The sequence below is a fragment of the Ctenopharyngodon idella genome, chromosome 24 (genome assembly GCF_019924925.1).
Source record: "Ctenopharyngodon idella isolate HZGC_01 chromosome 24, HZGC01, whole genome shotgun sequence".
NCBI lineage: Eukaryota > Metazoa > Chordata > Actinopteri > Cypriniformes > Xenocyprididae > Ctenopharyngodon > Ctenopharyngodon idella.
In genome coordinates this window covers 28611360-28625434 of record NC_067243.1, presented here as the reverse complement: position 1 = coordinate 28625434, position 14075 = coordinate 28611360, and the positions used below count along the sequence as shown (strand labels likewise).

Here is a 14075-nt window from a genome sequence, read left to right as displayed (position 1 = left end):
TCATTTGGTATTGATGTGATTGCTTATAGACTGCATGTAAAGGACCGATCGAAGCCTGTGCCATCTTCAGTTTCATGACCGAACTAGATTTCTGACATGACAATTCTTGGAGAGTTTGTCATGGTAATGAATATGACAATGTTAATGTGTTTGGTCTGCTGCTGTTGATTATATCTGCTGTAGAGTACAGAACTTTCCACTGCCAAAACACACACAACATGCTGCTGCTGTACGAGCAAACATGAATCACCCCATAGCAGATCTGGACAGGTGGAGCTGGGGGAGGTGGAGGGTTTCTGAAAGTACACTGCACTGCTACAGCAAACAATAGACAAGTGTTTGAATGTTGAGCAGCAAGATCATTGACTACTGATACAGCAGGAATCATTCAGTTGTGTCCTGTAGAGAATGATGTGTAAATGTGTGTGTCTGACTCTGTATATTTACTGTTACTGTGCTTTGGTGATGTAAAGCCTTTCTTTTAACCCTGTCAGTAAAACTATTGGACTCTGAATGTATATCGTCCTGATCTCTCTTCTGTCTTTTGCATTCAGAGGGTGTTTTACATGAGCGGCACATGCTTCACTGCTCTGAATGTGTTTATAGCTCTATGAACTGAACATGACATGATCAAGAGCTCTTCTTCATCAACCAACAAACATGACTTTCAGCTGCTGCTGCTCATAAACACAATCACAACACTGATCACAGACAAACACTAATAACACTAGATCATCTAAATCAACATCAATCTTGTGTTTATGAAGAGAATGAGTCAGTGTTTAATATCATCATCATGTTTTAGGTGTAATATATGATCCCTGTCAATCAAACTGAACAGACTGAATTCAGTCACTTCTGCTGTCTGGACATGATACTTTCCATTTGATTTTCATGACATTTTCATATATATTTTCATCACCACATTTTCAGCAGAAGTGAAACTGGTGTGTTCCAGTCCAGATCATGTGACCAATCAAACAGCGAGACTGAAAAGCCCATTTGCATTGTCAGGGTGGAGTGATTGTGATCCTCTCAGAATAGAGCAGCTCTGTCTCCAGAGACCATGTTCAAACCCCAAGAGCTTTATTTGACATTTACATCAAGCTTGTGAAAAGCACCTGCATCTTCATCTGTTAGTTGAATGATTTTGTCAGACACAAAGTGAACTTGTTGAGAAGCTTTATTGAATGTTACAGCAGATTGAAAGATCACACAGTGCTTTGACACGCCAGCTCTCTTTCAGTATTGAGTTGTAAATCACTACAGCTGCAGCACTAGACTCATGTGAATCCTGCCTGACACAGGACACTCAGATACGGCTCATCTTCAGGAGAGAAACATCAGCACTCAGAGCTCTTGTGGAACGAGACCTCATGAGGAGCTCCATCATGTGTTACTCTGCAGACGTACACCTCTCCCTTTTCCCAGCGTGCTTTGCTGAGGGTCAGGACGCTACTGCGGCTGTAGCGGCCGTCCCGCTGGCTCTCTGCGCTGGTCACGACCCCCTCGGTGACCTCTGACCCGTCCAGTGTCCAGCTCACCAGCGCCCCCTGTGGAGAGTAAGAGCTGAGCAGGCAGAGCAGTGCGGCTGAGTCTCCAGAGATCTGCAGAGAAGAGGGCGGCAGCAGAGACACTGAGGGCTTCACTGTGGGACCAGCTGCAGGAGACAAACACAACACATTCACAAACACAAAGAAAACACACTGTTTCACTCACAGCATTTCAACAGCAGCAAAAATCACAACAATCTGATCCTTCATGTCATTCAACATCACTAGAGCTCATATAATATACAATATACAAATTACACAATCACTATATACATTTAAATCAAACCCCAGAAGTTAAACTAAACATTGTAACACACTGACTGCTTTAATTCCAGCAGTTTTAAACTCTGAACATAAAGTTCTTAAATTTTACTTGAGATATTCAGCTAAAAATTTAACTCAATTTCAAACAGAATTAAAACAACTGAATCATATACATATATTTTGTTTGTATTAAATTACACTTTGTACACTGAATTACAAGCACAACATGAGCAAAAGAGATTCAGTTTCACTGACTGAACTACAGAAAATATCAACATTTACAATCTGATGCCAAATTTCTTTTTTCCCCCCATGATATCTACAATAAAAGATGAACTATATGAACACAGTGTAGAAATAAATGAAGGAAAATTAATCTAGTAATAAACTGATTAAATTCACAGTGAGACACATTATGGAAAAATATTTAGATTTTTTTGAAAGGAATAATGTCGTTCTTCTGAATGAATAAACATGACAATATCATTGTTTTAGATTTAATAATTATAAAACAATATCAGTAAGACTTAAAGCCTTTATACACAATGAATTATACAAGTATTTTTTAATGCATTAATTAAGCATCATTATACACATTATACTGCATGTATGATCTCATGAATAATTCATTAAGCAGTTATAACACATTATAATATCATCTATTCACTGTTACACCTTTAGAAAGTATAATGGGGTAAAACAAATTGCAAACAACCAATTTCAGATGTAACATTGAATTTGTCAATATAATGGCTTTTAATTTTGGTTACAATTATTTATGAAAAGGCACATAAGGCATTATTTATAACACATTATACATAAATGCTTCAAGTAAAGTTTCAGCACAATATTATTATTAAAAAAAAATGTTTTTGTTTCAGCTGTAAAACACTTTCTGAAATCTAAATTGTATTGTTTTTTTAAAAATTGTTAATTAAAAGGACTTACCGAGCACCAGTTTAGTTCCTCCACCGAATGTGTACCACAGTGATACAATCTAATGAAACGGTCGTACAAAAACCTCTATTCCACTCGAGTGAACACAAACTCCAGCAGAGAGAGAGAAACAACACTTCAACACACTGATATTAGAAGAAACTCAGATCTTCTCAACACTCAAACATTCAGTTTGGACTAAATGATTTTCAAAAAAGAACAACAAACACACTTTCATTCAAAATATTTGTTGTTGCAAAAACAGTGTAATTATTTTCATGATCAGCTGAAAAGTTTATTAATCTTATTTAAAACATGATTCAGTTTGACTTTATATGTTATATTTCTCATTCATTTAGTCTTGTGCTGATATAACCGTTTAAAGAAATATATCTGATGATCTGTGACCTCTGAGGTGACCTTTGACCTCTTTTATCATGGATGATGTTGTGAGTTTCTCATAATGATCTTCTGTTGTTCATATGAAGCTCAATCATCATGATTCACAGAAAAACCTGCAGCTTCAAATAAATGAATCAATAATTCTGAACATTTCATAAGCACATTGTTTAATCTAGTGTCACATGACCTGATTATGAGTCCTGATGAACATGTCAACCTTCATCAAAACACCATTATGTATCTTTTTTTTTGTTTTGTTTACTCTAAATACAGTAAAACTTTTTCTCATTGTTAACATGTTTTTAAAGATGTAGTACATTACTGTACTCACAAAGAAATAATTATTGTGTTTGACAAATATGTTTAAAATGATCGACTATATACTATACTAATGATAAATAAATATAAATACTAATGATACTATAGTCATTTTAGGGGCCTAAAAAAAAATCTTTTATTTTTCTTCCTTAAGTTGGCCACCATTTTGAGATCACATGACCAGCTGAATGCTGCTCACTTTCCCTGCGTCCCAATGTCCATACTATCCATCCTAAATAATATGTGAGATTAAAATAATGTGTCCCAAAGCATAGTAAGTTGGAAAGGGTATGCCAAAAGTCCCCGGATGGTCTACTATTTCCGGTAGATTTTGGAAGTGTGGATCCGTGCACACTATAAAGGCTAATATTGCCCACAACCCATTGCGCTTTGGATGAGGATTCAGTTCAGAACTACAAACACGAGTAAAAAGTGTTAAAAAACTACAAAACATGGCGGATATGCGCGACCGACGCTGAGAGGTTTGAGTGACTAATAATCAGTTCAACCTGATAGAAAATATTTATTTAATGTTATCCGTGTTATATTTCACCTAATACCAATGTGGACTTTTATAAAGATCCGATTGGCCATTAACTTTTAAATGCATCATTATGCATTAATATGAGGAGAGTTCTCCACATGAAAGACCCGCGACTGCAGATCAACGTGCTACTGCATTTCTCTCCGATACGGTAGGAAATTAGCTAAATGAAATGTGGAGGATGTAAGATGATTGACAGGCCAGTTTATGGTGACAGGATGCGACAGAGAGCAAAGACGCAATTGTATGACGTGATAGTATGTCCCAAAGCTTGTCTACTCTTTTGCTAAAGTATGTACTTTTTGTTCACAGAAAGAGTACATACTTTTAGGGCATAATATAAGTATGCGAATTGGGACGCAGCATCAATCTTGGTCACATATTATCAGAAACATTCACCTTATATAAATGAATCATGAATGAGAGTGAATAGATTATTTCTACAGCGGCACTGAAAGCTGAAAATGCTTCATCCACACTGACAGATGTTCATATAAAGTCAAAGACTAGTGTCTTATCAGTCTGTCAAACATAAACAAAAAACATTTTATAATTAAAATTAAAAAATATTTACAATAATCAATATTTACAATTATTACAAACAACATCAATATTAGGTTGCACTTTATTTCGAGGGTCACTTTTGATATTCTACTAACTATAAGTAACTTGTCAACTACATGTCAACTAACTCTCATTAGTGTATTAGTAGACTGTAGTAGACTGTTAGGTTTGGGTTCAGTTAAGTGGAATAAGTTGACATGTAGTTGTAAAGTTACTTACAGTCAGTAGAATGTCTGAAGTAGACCACTGAAATACCAAATCTTATATGTAGAGAGTTTATTAGTTTGTTAGCAGCTCACGTTGTAAATCCTGCCCACTTCTTTGCATTGTCACACATGCTTCAGTGCTCTGAGAGTGTTTATAGTGCTGTGAGTTTAACACTTCATGACTGAGAGCAGAACAGAACACAATCTTCATCATCACACAAGACAAAAGAACAACAATGAACACAATCACCTTCTTCATCTGGACTCTGACTCTCTGCATTCAGGGTAAATATCTTGTATAAATATCTTGAAAAATAAACAACCACATCTTATTTACAGTCCAATAACCATTAATGACTAAAATATGTTAATTTCAGAGAGCTGGGGACAAGTGACAGTGACTCAGAATCCAACAATAAAATCCATCAAACAAGGAGAAACTGTTACAATCAGCTGTAAAACCAGTCAGCTGATTTCTGGCTGTAGTGACTGTGTGTCTTGGTATCAGCAGAAACCTGGAGAAGCTCCTAAACTCCTCATTTATGACATAAGAAGCCTTCAGTCAGGAACTCCATCTAGATTCAGTGGCAGTGGATCTAACTATGGCAGTGATTTCACTCTGACCATCAGTGGAGTCCAGACTGAAGATACAGGAGATTATTACTGTCAGAGTTTTCACAGCATCAACAGTAACTGGGTGTTCACACAGTGATAAAGAGTGGTACAAAAACCTCGGTCAGTCAGACGTCACAGTGATGCACTGATACAGCTGAGAGATACTGCAGCTGCTGATGGAGGATCACAAACAACACAATGACAATGTTTAGCAAAGTTTCGAAAGACTTTAAAGGTAAATGTAATATATAAGATTTAAATACATTCTCTTAACCCAGTCTATTGTTCATTGACTACTCTTAGTATGCCATTCATAGGTTTATTTCCCCTAAATGTGTAAACATTGAAACTCCCAGGCACCATCAAGACATTGAGAGCGTCCGCTCAGATCCGTCAATCTCTTTCCAGATGAGACCATGACTGACACGTTACATGTGAAAATACCTTCAGTTACAGAGTGAAGGCCAAAATTCACTGCATTTAGACCCACAAAGATTAATCAGGTCTTGAACGTGTCAAGGCAAACAGGGCATTGGATCCTCCTACAGCACTGGCCCTCCAATTCTGAAGGGGGAATTAAACACAAAGTAAAACACAAACAAACACACACTTTACACAATATTCGTACATATATCTGTAAAAGCCTTTAATCAGCTCAACATGTGCCTCCAAGAAACAAACAAAAACACAACAACAACCGAACCTGTTCTATGCAGTCAATGGGGCGCTGCGTCCGACGGCAGGAGCAACCTGGTTTACAAACTAAATGAACCACAAGCAAATTCAAAATAACTAAATACAAAAAAAGAACACAAATTAACAAATCAATTAAATCACAATACAGTTAGAACAAGCAAAAACAAATCAATCCCAAAAGAATAAGAGAGAAAAAAAAAAAAAAAACTCACTGGTGGATAACTGCCCGTTGTACACCCCCTCAAGACTTTGATTTGAGTTGATACATACGACAGTTCAAAATTAGGAGTAAAGCACCAGGCAGCAGGCCAGACTAATGACCCGGCTGATCCCACAAGTGTTGCATGCTGGAAGAAATCAGTTAGGATTAACGAGTAAACACAGTGCGATATCACATGAATAACGGCGGTCAAACTAATAGTGCTGATCTGATGGTCCGGTCCAGCAGCACAATCACACAGGCTGATCTCACACAGCTCCAAAGATTGATCCCAGAAACAATATAACGGCCACGAGAACACAGTTCGATGTCCAAGCAGTCATCTATGGTGAAGCAAACATGAACGGCAGACATCCAAGCAGCAGTTTAAAGGGAAACCAAAGACCGCTGCAACATCTCTTGCATTGACTCAGACATTAACTGTGTAAATACAACACACTCCAAGAGTAAGGATCACTAGCTAGGTCACTAATAAGCAACCAAACCCATAGTAGAAATGTCTGTCAAATGGCGACTCCCATAACACAGGGAACTCCATGGTAGATAGAATACATTTCCATGGAAACAGCCATCACTAAAAGCATCCCACAAATGCTCCTCAATCCACACTACAATGAAATAATGTAACCCTGCATGGCACAAACAAACAGCCCACATCACGGCTGAATACTCCTACCTCTCGGACATTCACACGGTGCGCTGGAAATCCTGTAACTCCGTCACTGACTCTAGGCAGACGCACTTCTGCATAATGTCAAAACTGACGCTTTTATATTCCACCAAACAAGAGCACAATTAAAACCCGCCCCCTCCACATCTATCTGAAAAGGTAGAAACACTTTTACAACCACACAAAAACATGATGGAAATCTATAGATCCCCAGTTGATTTAGCTTCAAAAGACATTGATTCATTAACTGGGAATTACCATTGTGTTGGTTTTGTGTGGTTGTAGCAGTAGTTTCTACCTTTTCAACAGAAATGACCTTTATCAACTCTAGAGGTCCCATCCACTTGCATTATATGGACTCACAGAGAGGAATTATTTCTTTAAAGATGTTTGTGTTCGTCTGAAGAAAGAAAGACATTTACATATAGGATGACATGAGTGAGTAAATGTGAGAATTTTCCTTTTTGTGTGGAGTATCCCTATAACACATGAGGAGGAGAGCATCAACTGTAGCACAAATGAAGAGTAAATGAGAGAAGAGTAAATATGACCTTACCTCTTCAATCTGAAAGAGTGCAGTCCTCAAAAAACTGGACTGTTCTGTACCACATTTCTCCTTGTGTAGGCGAACGTTTTAGACAACTTTTCTTTTACTACTGATCCGAAATCAGTCAGTAGCTCACATCATTTTTCAAGGCTTTCATCTGTTTCTCCAGTTGGATTAGCAGGGCAAAAGTTAACCTCTGCTCTCTTCGGTCTCTTCACATTTTTGGCTAGAAAGCATTTATCCCTGGTCTTGTTCTTCAATGAATCAAGAGCAACTTCTAAAGTGTTACCCTTGTCATGTTATCACCTTGCTTTTATGACATGCTATTTCATTTGTGTTATGTACTGTATTGCAATAACATGGCCTCTCCCCTTTGTTGTGTGTTCTCAGGGGCGGGGTTTATGTAAATTGTAGGGTTAGTGATGTCACCAATCCAGGAAGAAGCTCGTTGTAGTCCCTACCAGCCGTTTGTTGTAGTCCTTAAACAGAATTCTTTAAAAGAAAATATCTCCCTTTGCTTTGAACTTTGAGCATCGTAACTTTGCAGATGTTGTTTATGCTCAAACAGCAACATTACACACTAACTAAAGTTAAAAAAGTCAAATCATAATCAACCACCCCTTTAAGAAATGTGCATTGTGCAATAAATAAATACTCCAAATAAAGTTTAATCATAATTTTATATCAGTAAGTTCTAAATGATATGTCAATAAATATGTTAATGGATTTGAAGGATACTTAGTTTGAAATAAATGTATTTTAAATAGATTTTGGTATCCACCTTATTCCTACGCCCATGAAGCTTTGTGCGAACTATGGGTGTAACTTCCGTTAAGCTGTAAACAGTCAGTGAAAGACTCGCTCTATGAAAGAAATAATACATTTTTTTTTTTTTAAACTGGGTACGAGATGACATTTTTCTACTCACCCTTCAACCAACGAACATTAAAAGGACATTTAAAAGTGTAAAAGCATCAACAAGGTACTTTCAACAGGCCATGAAAAAGCAAGATTCTTTCCACAGAAATAACGGACGGGTTAAATATAACTTTAGTGATATATATCTGTATTATGTAATATACGCTGCCTTTATAAAAATGTCCATGAACTTCAGCATTGCGTGATACTATTTCAAAGCGATTTCCATCATTTTTACAGATAATAAATTGTATTTACCTGTAAAAACAAACCTAGAAAGAGACGTGAGGCTTTGAGGAGAAAAACGAGAGATTCTTCGTTCATTCCAGTGAATTATTAATGGGATATATCGTACATTATATCGGAAGAACAGACCACAAACATGCAGTATATGTTGTCCTTTTTCATACTATTACAGCGGCATGAAAGGGACAAAAGAAAATAATCACGAGGATAGAAAGCAGCGACTGAAAAGAGCTCTTGCCATAGATATTCGTTATAACATGTTAGGTTAAAATACCAAGCGTTATGTAATTCTCATGATGTCTGAATATAAAACATGAAAGAAAAATTGACAGCTCATTCATTCAAACTGACGGATAAGCTTTATTTGTAGGGCAACCTTATGATTTGAAACGATTAATTTCAGTCTTTTTAAACGGAAGTTCCCCAAACCGGAAGTGCAACCCATAATTTGTAACGCAGTAGGCTAGTCAGGAATAAGGTGGATAGGGCCAGCATGGGAAGTGGGAGTGCTGTGGACCAGCTACACCAGCACAGTCTTTCTTGACCAGTTAGACCAGGACTAAACCAGTCTGGACCAACATGGCATTCATGCTGGTTTATGCTGGATTTTTCAGCAGGGTGAGTTGACATTATCATCCCACTCTCTTATCTGTCACCTTCCTCCAATGCATTAAGTATGGAGGTGATATTAATATACTTTCCTCATAATTCAGGAATGGGTGAATTGTCAGAGCAGAAAGTGGACTTTGTCACCATTAGAGTCCCACTTTCTTATCTGTCGCCCCTCCAGCACAAGTCAGTGATAGTGTAGACGTGGAGCTGAACTCTACAGGCCCTTCAGGAGCAGGTTTGGCTTTGGGAAGAGAAGAGAAGATACAATATGCTTATTCTGTGTCATTTATTTATGAGTGTTTCATCAACTTTGGGCACCTAATATCCCAGGGGTTGAATTTTATTAAAATATAACAGATACAACTTTTGTCTTTTTGTTATAATCCTTTAACCAGAATATCAATGAGAAACAAGAAGTTAAATCAGACTTTATAAACATTGTATTTCAAGCTTGTCAATTCTTTGGAGCCCCTAAAGGGACATGGTGAAGGAAAACAAAATATGATGGGAGAAAAAAAAAAAAAAAGTCAATGCTTTTGCATTCGCCTGCAAACAGCTCAGAAGGTTTTGTGAGCGAATGCAAAATTTCTCGGGGTAACGCAAAAGCATTGTTATTCCTTCCATCTCATATTTGTTTGTCCCATGTTCCCTTTAGGGGTCCATAGACTTCACTTATGAATGCTGGGTGAGAGAAAACACATTGACAATGAATTTCAAACCTGCTTCTCCTTGGAATACCATGCAATGGAATGTTTATTTTGGGAATTGTCTTTGAAATGTCTTTGTGACTGATCTACAGTCTTCAGGATGAAGATTTAAATAGAGAGAGTCACTTTGCATTGTCACACATGCTTCAGTGCTCTGAGAGTGTTTATAGTGCTGTGAGTTTAACACTTCATGACTGAGAGCAGAACAGAACACAATCTTCATCATCACACAAGACAAAAGAACAACAATGAACAAAATCACCTTCTTCATCTGGACTCTCACACTGTTTATTCAGGGTAAGGCTGGTAAAAACTGACTCTGGTTTTGGTGTTCTTGTAAAAGTATATGATGGTAGTAGTTTTAAACACTAATTGTTTTTCTTTTATCTTCAGAATCCAGAGGAGTGACTCTGACTCAACCTGAAGTTAAAACTGTCCAACAGGGTCAAACAGCTACAATAGTGTCATATAGATGTTGCACTAAGTTATGATGACTTAGCCTGGTATCAGCAGAAACCTGGAGAAGCTCCTAAACTCCTGATTTATTATATAAACAGCCTCCAGTCAGGAACTCCATCTAGATTCAGACATTTACATAAATCATATGAATATCTCAAATTGACACAATCAAATTAAACATTAATAGGCAGTTATTAAACACACTGACACTCATATATCACTCATGTTTACACGCGGTAGCTTTAGCCCATGTGCTAATCAGTTCAGCTCGCGCTGTGTGCACGCGGCCTACTCAAAACGGCTCATAACTAATCATTTTAGTAACTTCGACATGTCATTTACATTATATTAGTATTAATATCTGGAATTTCACTCACTAAAGCAAAACAGAATCATATCTTTATTCACAAAAGGAAGATTACTCACAGTTCAACACTCCGGGATCCACTCCGTCTCTCTCTCTCTCTCTCTCTCTCTCTCTCTCTCCGTCTCTTCAACACTTCAGGCTGACGCATCGACTTCAAAAGCTCCACTTTCAGTGCACTCAATCACATTTCCAGTTAGATTAATGGATTTTTTGGAGAAAGGGTCTCTCTCTCTCTCTCTCTCTCTCTCTCTCTCTCTCTCTCTCTCTCTCATCTGCTCACGCTGAAAACAGCGCCGGCGCGACCAGTGGGCGGGACTTATGAATGCGCCGCTACTATTGGCTGTTAAGGGTGTCTCTCACTGCAGCACGATCAGTGATTGGATGAATCTCTTTTTCTTCTAGAATTTTTTTCCTTTTCTTAACTTTTTTTCTCTTTACTAGTAGCCTGGGTTACCCGGGTTACATCAATCAATCTGGGTCAGAATCAGATCTGATTTCAACCTCTTATTTGAGTCTTTTGGCTCAGTGTTACCATAATTGTTACAACCACACCAGTTCATTTGTGTGTGTGTGTGTGTGTGTGTGTGTGTGTGTGTGTGTGTGAACTTCTTACTTGCTGTGTTTTTTTTTCCTGCATAGTGGCTGAATTCTTGATTATTTCACATTTGCAAAAACTTGCTCTGTTTTATAGTCACACTAGTGGGGTGGATGTATCTGTTTTGCACTAACTGATAATGACTTAGCCTGGTATCAGCAGAAACCTGGAGAAGCTCATAAACTCCTGATTTATACCATAAACAGCCGTTATACTGGAACTCCATCTAGATTCAGTGGCAGTGGATCTAGATATGGCAGTGATTTCACTCTGACCATCAGTGGAGTCCAGACTGAAGATACAGGAGATTATTACTGTCAGAGTTACCACTATATCAACGGTAAATATGTGTTTACACAGTGATAAAGAGTGGTACAAAAACCTCGGTCAGTCAGACGTCACAGTGATGCACTGATACAGCTGAGAGATACTGCAGCTGCTGATGGAGGATCACAAACAACACAATGGTGTATCAAACCTTTCAGTGACTTTATTTATTTATTATGATTTATTTAGTAAACATGTAACATACAATCTTATATCCCTTACTAAACTGGACTAAAATGTGGAGAAAATGTGAGTGGTGCTCGTCCCTGCAAAACTTTCCACTACAATATTATCTGTATTATTTACTGTAGGAAAGTCAATCGCTTTAATTGCAGTTTCATACTTCACCACTAGAGGGTCACATGTCTTTTACATAACTGAGTTCTACACAAATTTCCTTTAAGACTGTGGCTGCATCCAAAATCACATTCTTTCCTACTATATAGTAGGTGAAAAACAGTATGTGACAAAAGAAGAATGCATGAATTTACAGTATTCATTAAAGAACAGGTGAAAAGTACCGAACGATCATCTGATGGACACTTTACTATCCCATGAGGCCACAGGAGAGGATTTGTGAATGATACTGAAGCGACGCAACTGACGCTGGTAGGTCACATGATAATGACATCATGGCAGATGTAGTACGTCCAGATTACATTCATACACACTCATACTATACAGAACATACTTTTTTAGTGGTCGTGAAGTAATTACTTGTTCAAAATAAGTGCCTACTGAAGAGAGTATGTGATTTCAGACGCAGTCCATGTGTTTGATACTCCATACACTTTATTGTTATTAATGTCTAACTGTTTTTTTTTTTTCTACTGCTTACACACAAAATCCTTTACGTCACACATTTTCTGAAAGCTGACACTCAAACACCAGAAGCACACACCGAATCTGCAAAACCATACACTAATTCACGGCCTTCGACGGAGTTTTCAATTTCATAAAACACTTTTTGCAAAACACAACATACAATTCTCTATGTATTTATGTATTTATGTTCTATGTTATTTATGTTCTCTATGTATTTATTCTCTATGGAGAGACACGCGTTTCAGACAGCGCTTGAACACCGAATTGATTCCTTTTTCACGTTTACTTTCGCTTGAACAGACACATACACACAAAATGATGTCAAAATACCTGTCTCGGCTAGTATTCTCTGGGTTATGTCATTAGCGAACAGTTGAGAAAGAAACTGGATGTGTGTCAGTATTCAGTCCGTGCATGCATTCCGTCTTAAAGTGACAGCAGCCTAATATTCTTGCTGTTGTCTGTGTCATTAATGTTAATAAAAAAACAAAACAAAAACAAACCTTCATTATCATCATCTACCATGTTTGAGAGAAAAGAGGATAGTGAGGAGAGCAAAGTGTGAGTAGCAACATCTCCAGGTGCTCCCTTGAGAACCAGGAGGTGGAGAGGAATGCCAAAGTTTGTGATCTGGCAAATCATCTCTGTGATTCAGTTATGAAGACATACTTTATGTTCATGAGTGTTGCCCTTAAGCTGAATTTAATATTGCCTTTCAGGTGGGTGTCATGACCTCTTGGGATAATGTCAGAATAATAGATTAATAATCAAATATGTATTATTTCAGTTATTTTATTGTGGCTGCATGTACTGTCTACAGTCAGAGAGAGTACAGATTCACAGGCTTGATCAGGCGGTTTTTGGGCTACCTCATACCTGCCAGGGCCATCTTGGATGTGCCTCTCAGAGAGGTGAACTATGGAGAGGGACATCAGTTGGCAAATGAAGACTTCTTCATTGGAACAGAGACGAAGGAAATTTCCCTTGTTTTCAAATCCCAATGTTGACAGGTATTCTAGTAGGTTACCACAATCTTCCCTTTAGAGTGAATTATACATTATGCGTTATTCACATTAATTATGAACCTGTATATAGTAGTTTTTAGTAGTTCTCTGGGAGGTATGAAAAAATAGTAGTCACTGATTAGCTAATAGTGAACTACCACATTCAGGTGAGCACTACTACTTTCTAATTCAATAATCAGAGTTTCTTGTCAGTTAATAACACTTACTAGATTGTTAATATTGCGTTACTTTTTTGTTCCTGTGTAGAGTTTGCTTGTTGTGTATTTGTGGAACCATGTAAATATATTGTGTAAATGGTTAAATATACTTTGGAAAAAGGACTTCTGTTGCCATTTGTTCATTTTATTTCAAACTTAGTTGTACACTATATCATTATCCAGGAGGGTATTTTGTAAAACTGATTCCCCCTCATTCTCTTATAGCAGGCCTGGTTTAAAATAGCCAGGATGGTTATAATAG

The 14075-nt window shown here is 37.5% G+C and overlaps 1 long non-coding RNA gene and 1 gene segment (V, D, J or C); one reads left to right on the top strand and one right to left on the bottom strand.

Annotated features, from left to right (window-relative positions):
• The window catches only part of LOC127506802 (immunoglobulin kappa light chain-like), a 339850-nt gene that overhangs the window by 124872 nt on the left and 200903 nt on the right, over positions 1-14075 (top strand).
• On the bottom strand, positions 1166-2974 carry LOC127506926 (uncharacterized). Its single transcript, XR_007928143.1, has 2 exons — positions 2766-2974; positions 1166-1660 (listed from the first exon to the last, which is right to left on the bottom strand). It is a non-coding gene; the product is annotated as an uncharacterized LOC127506926 (long non-coding RNA).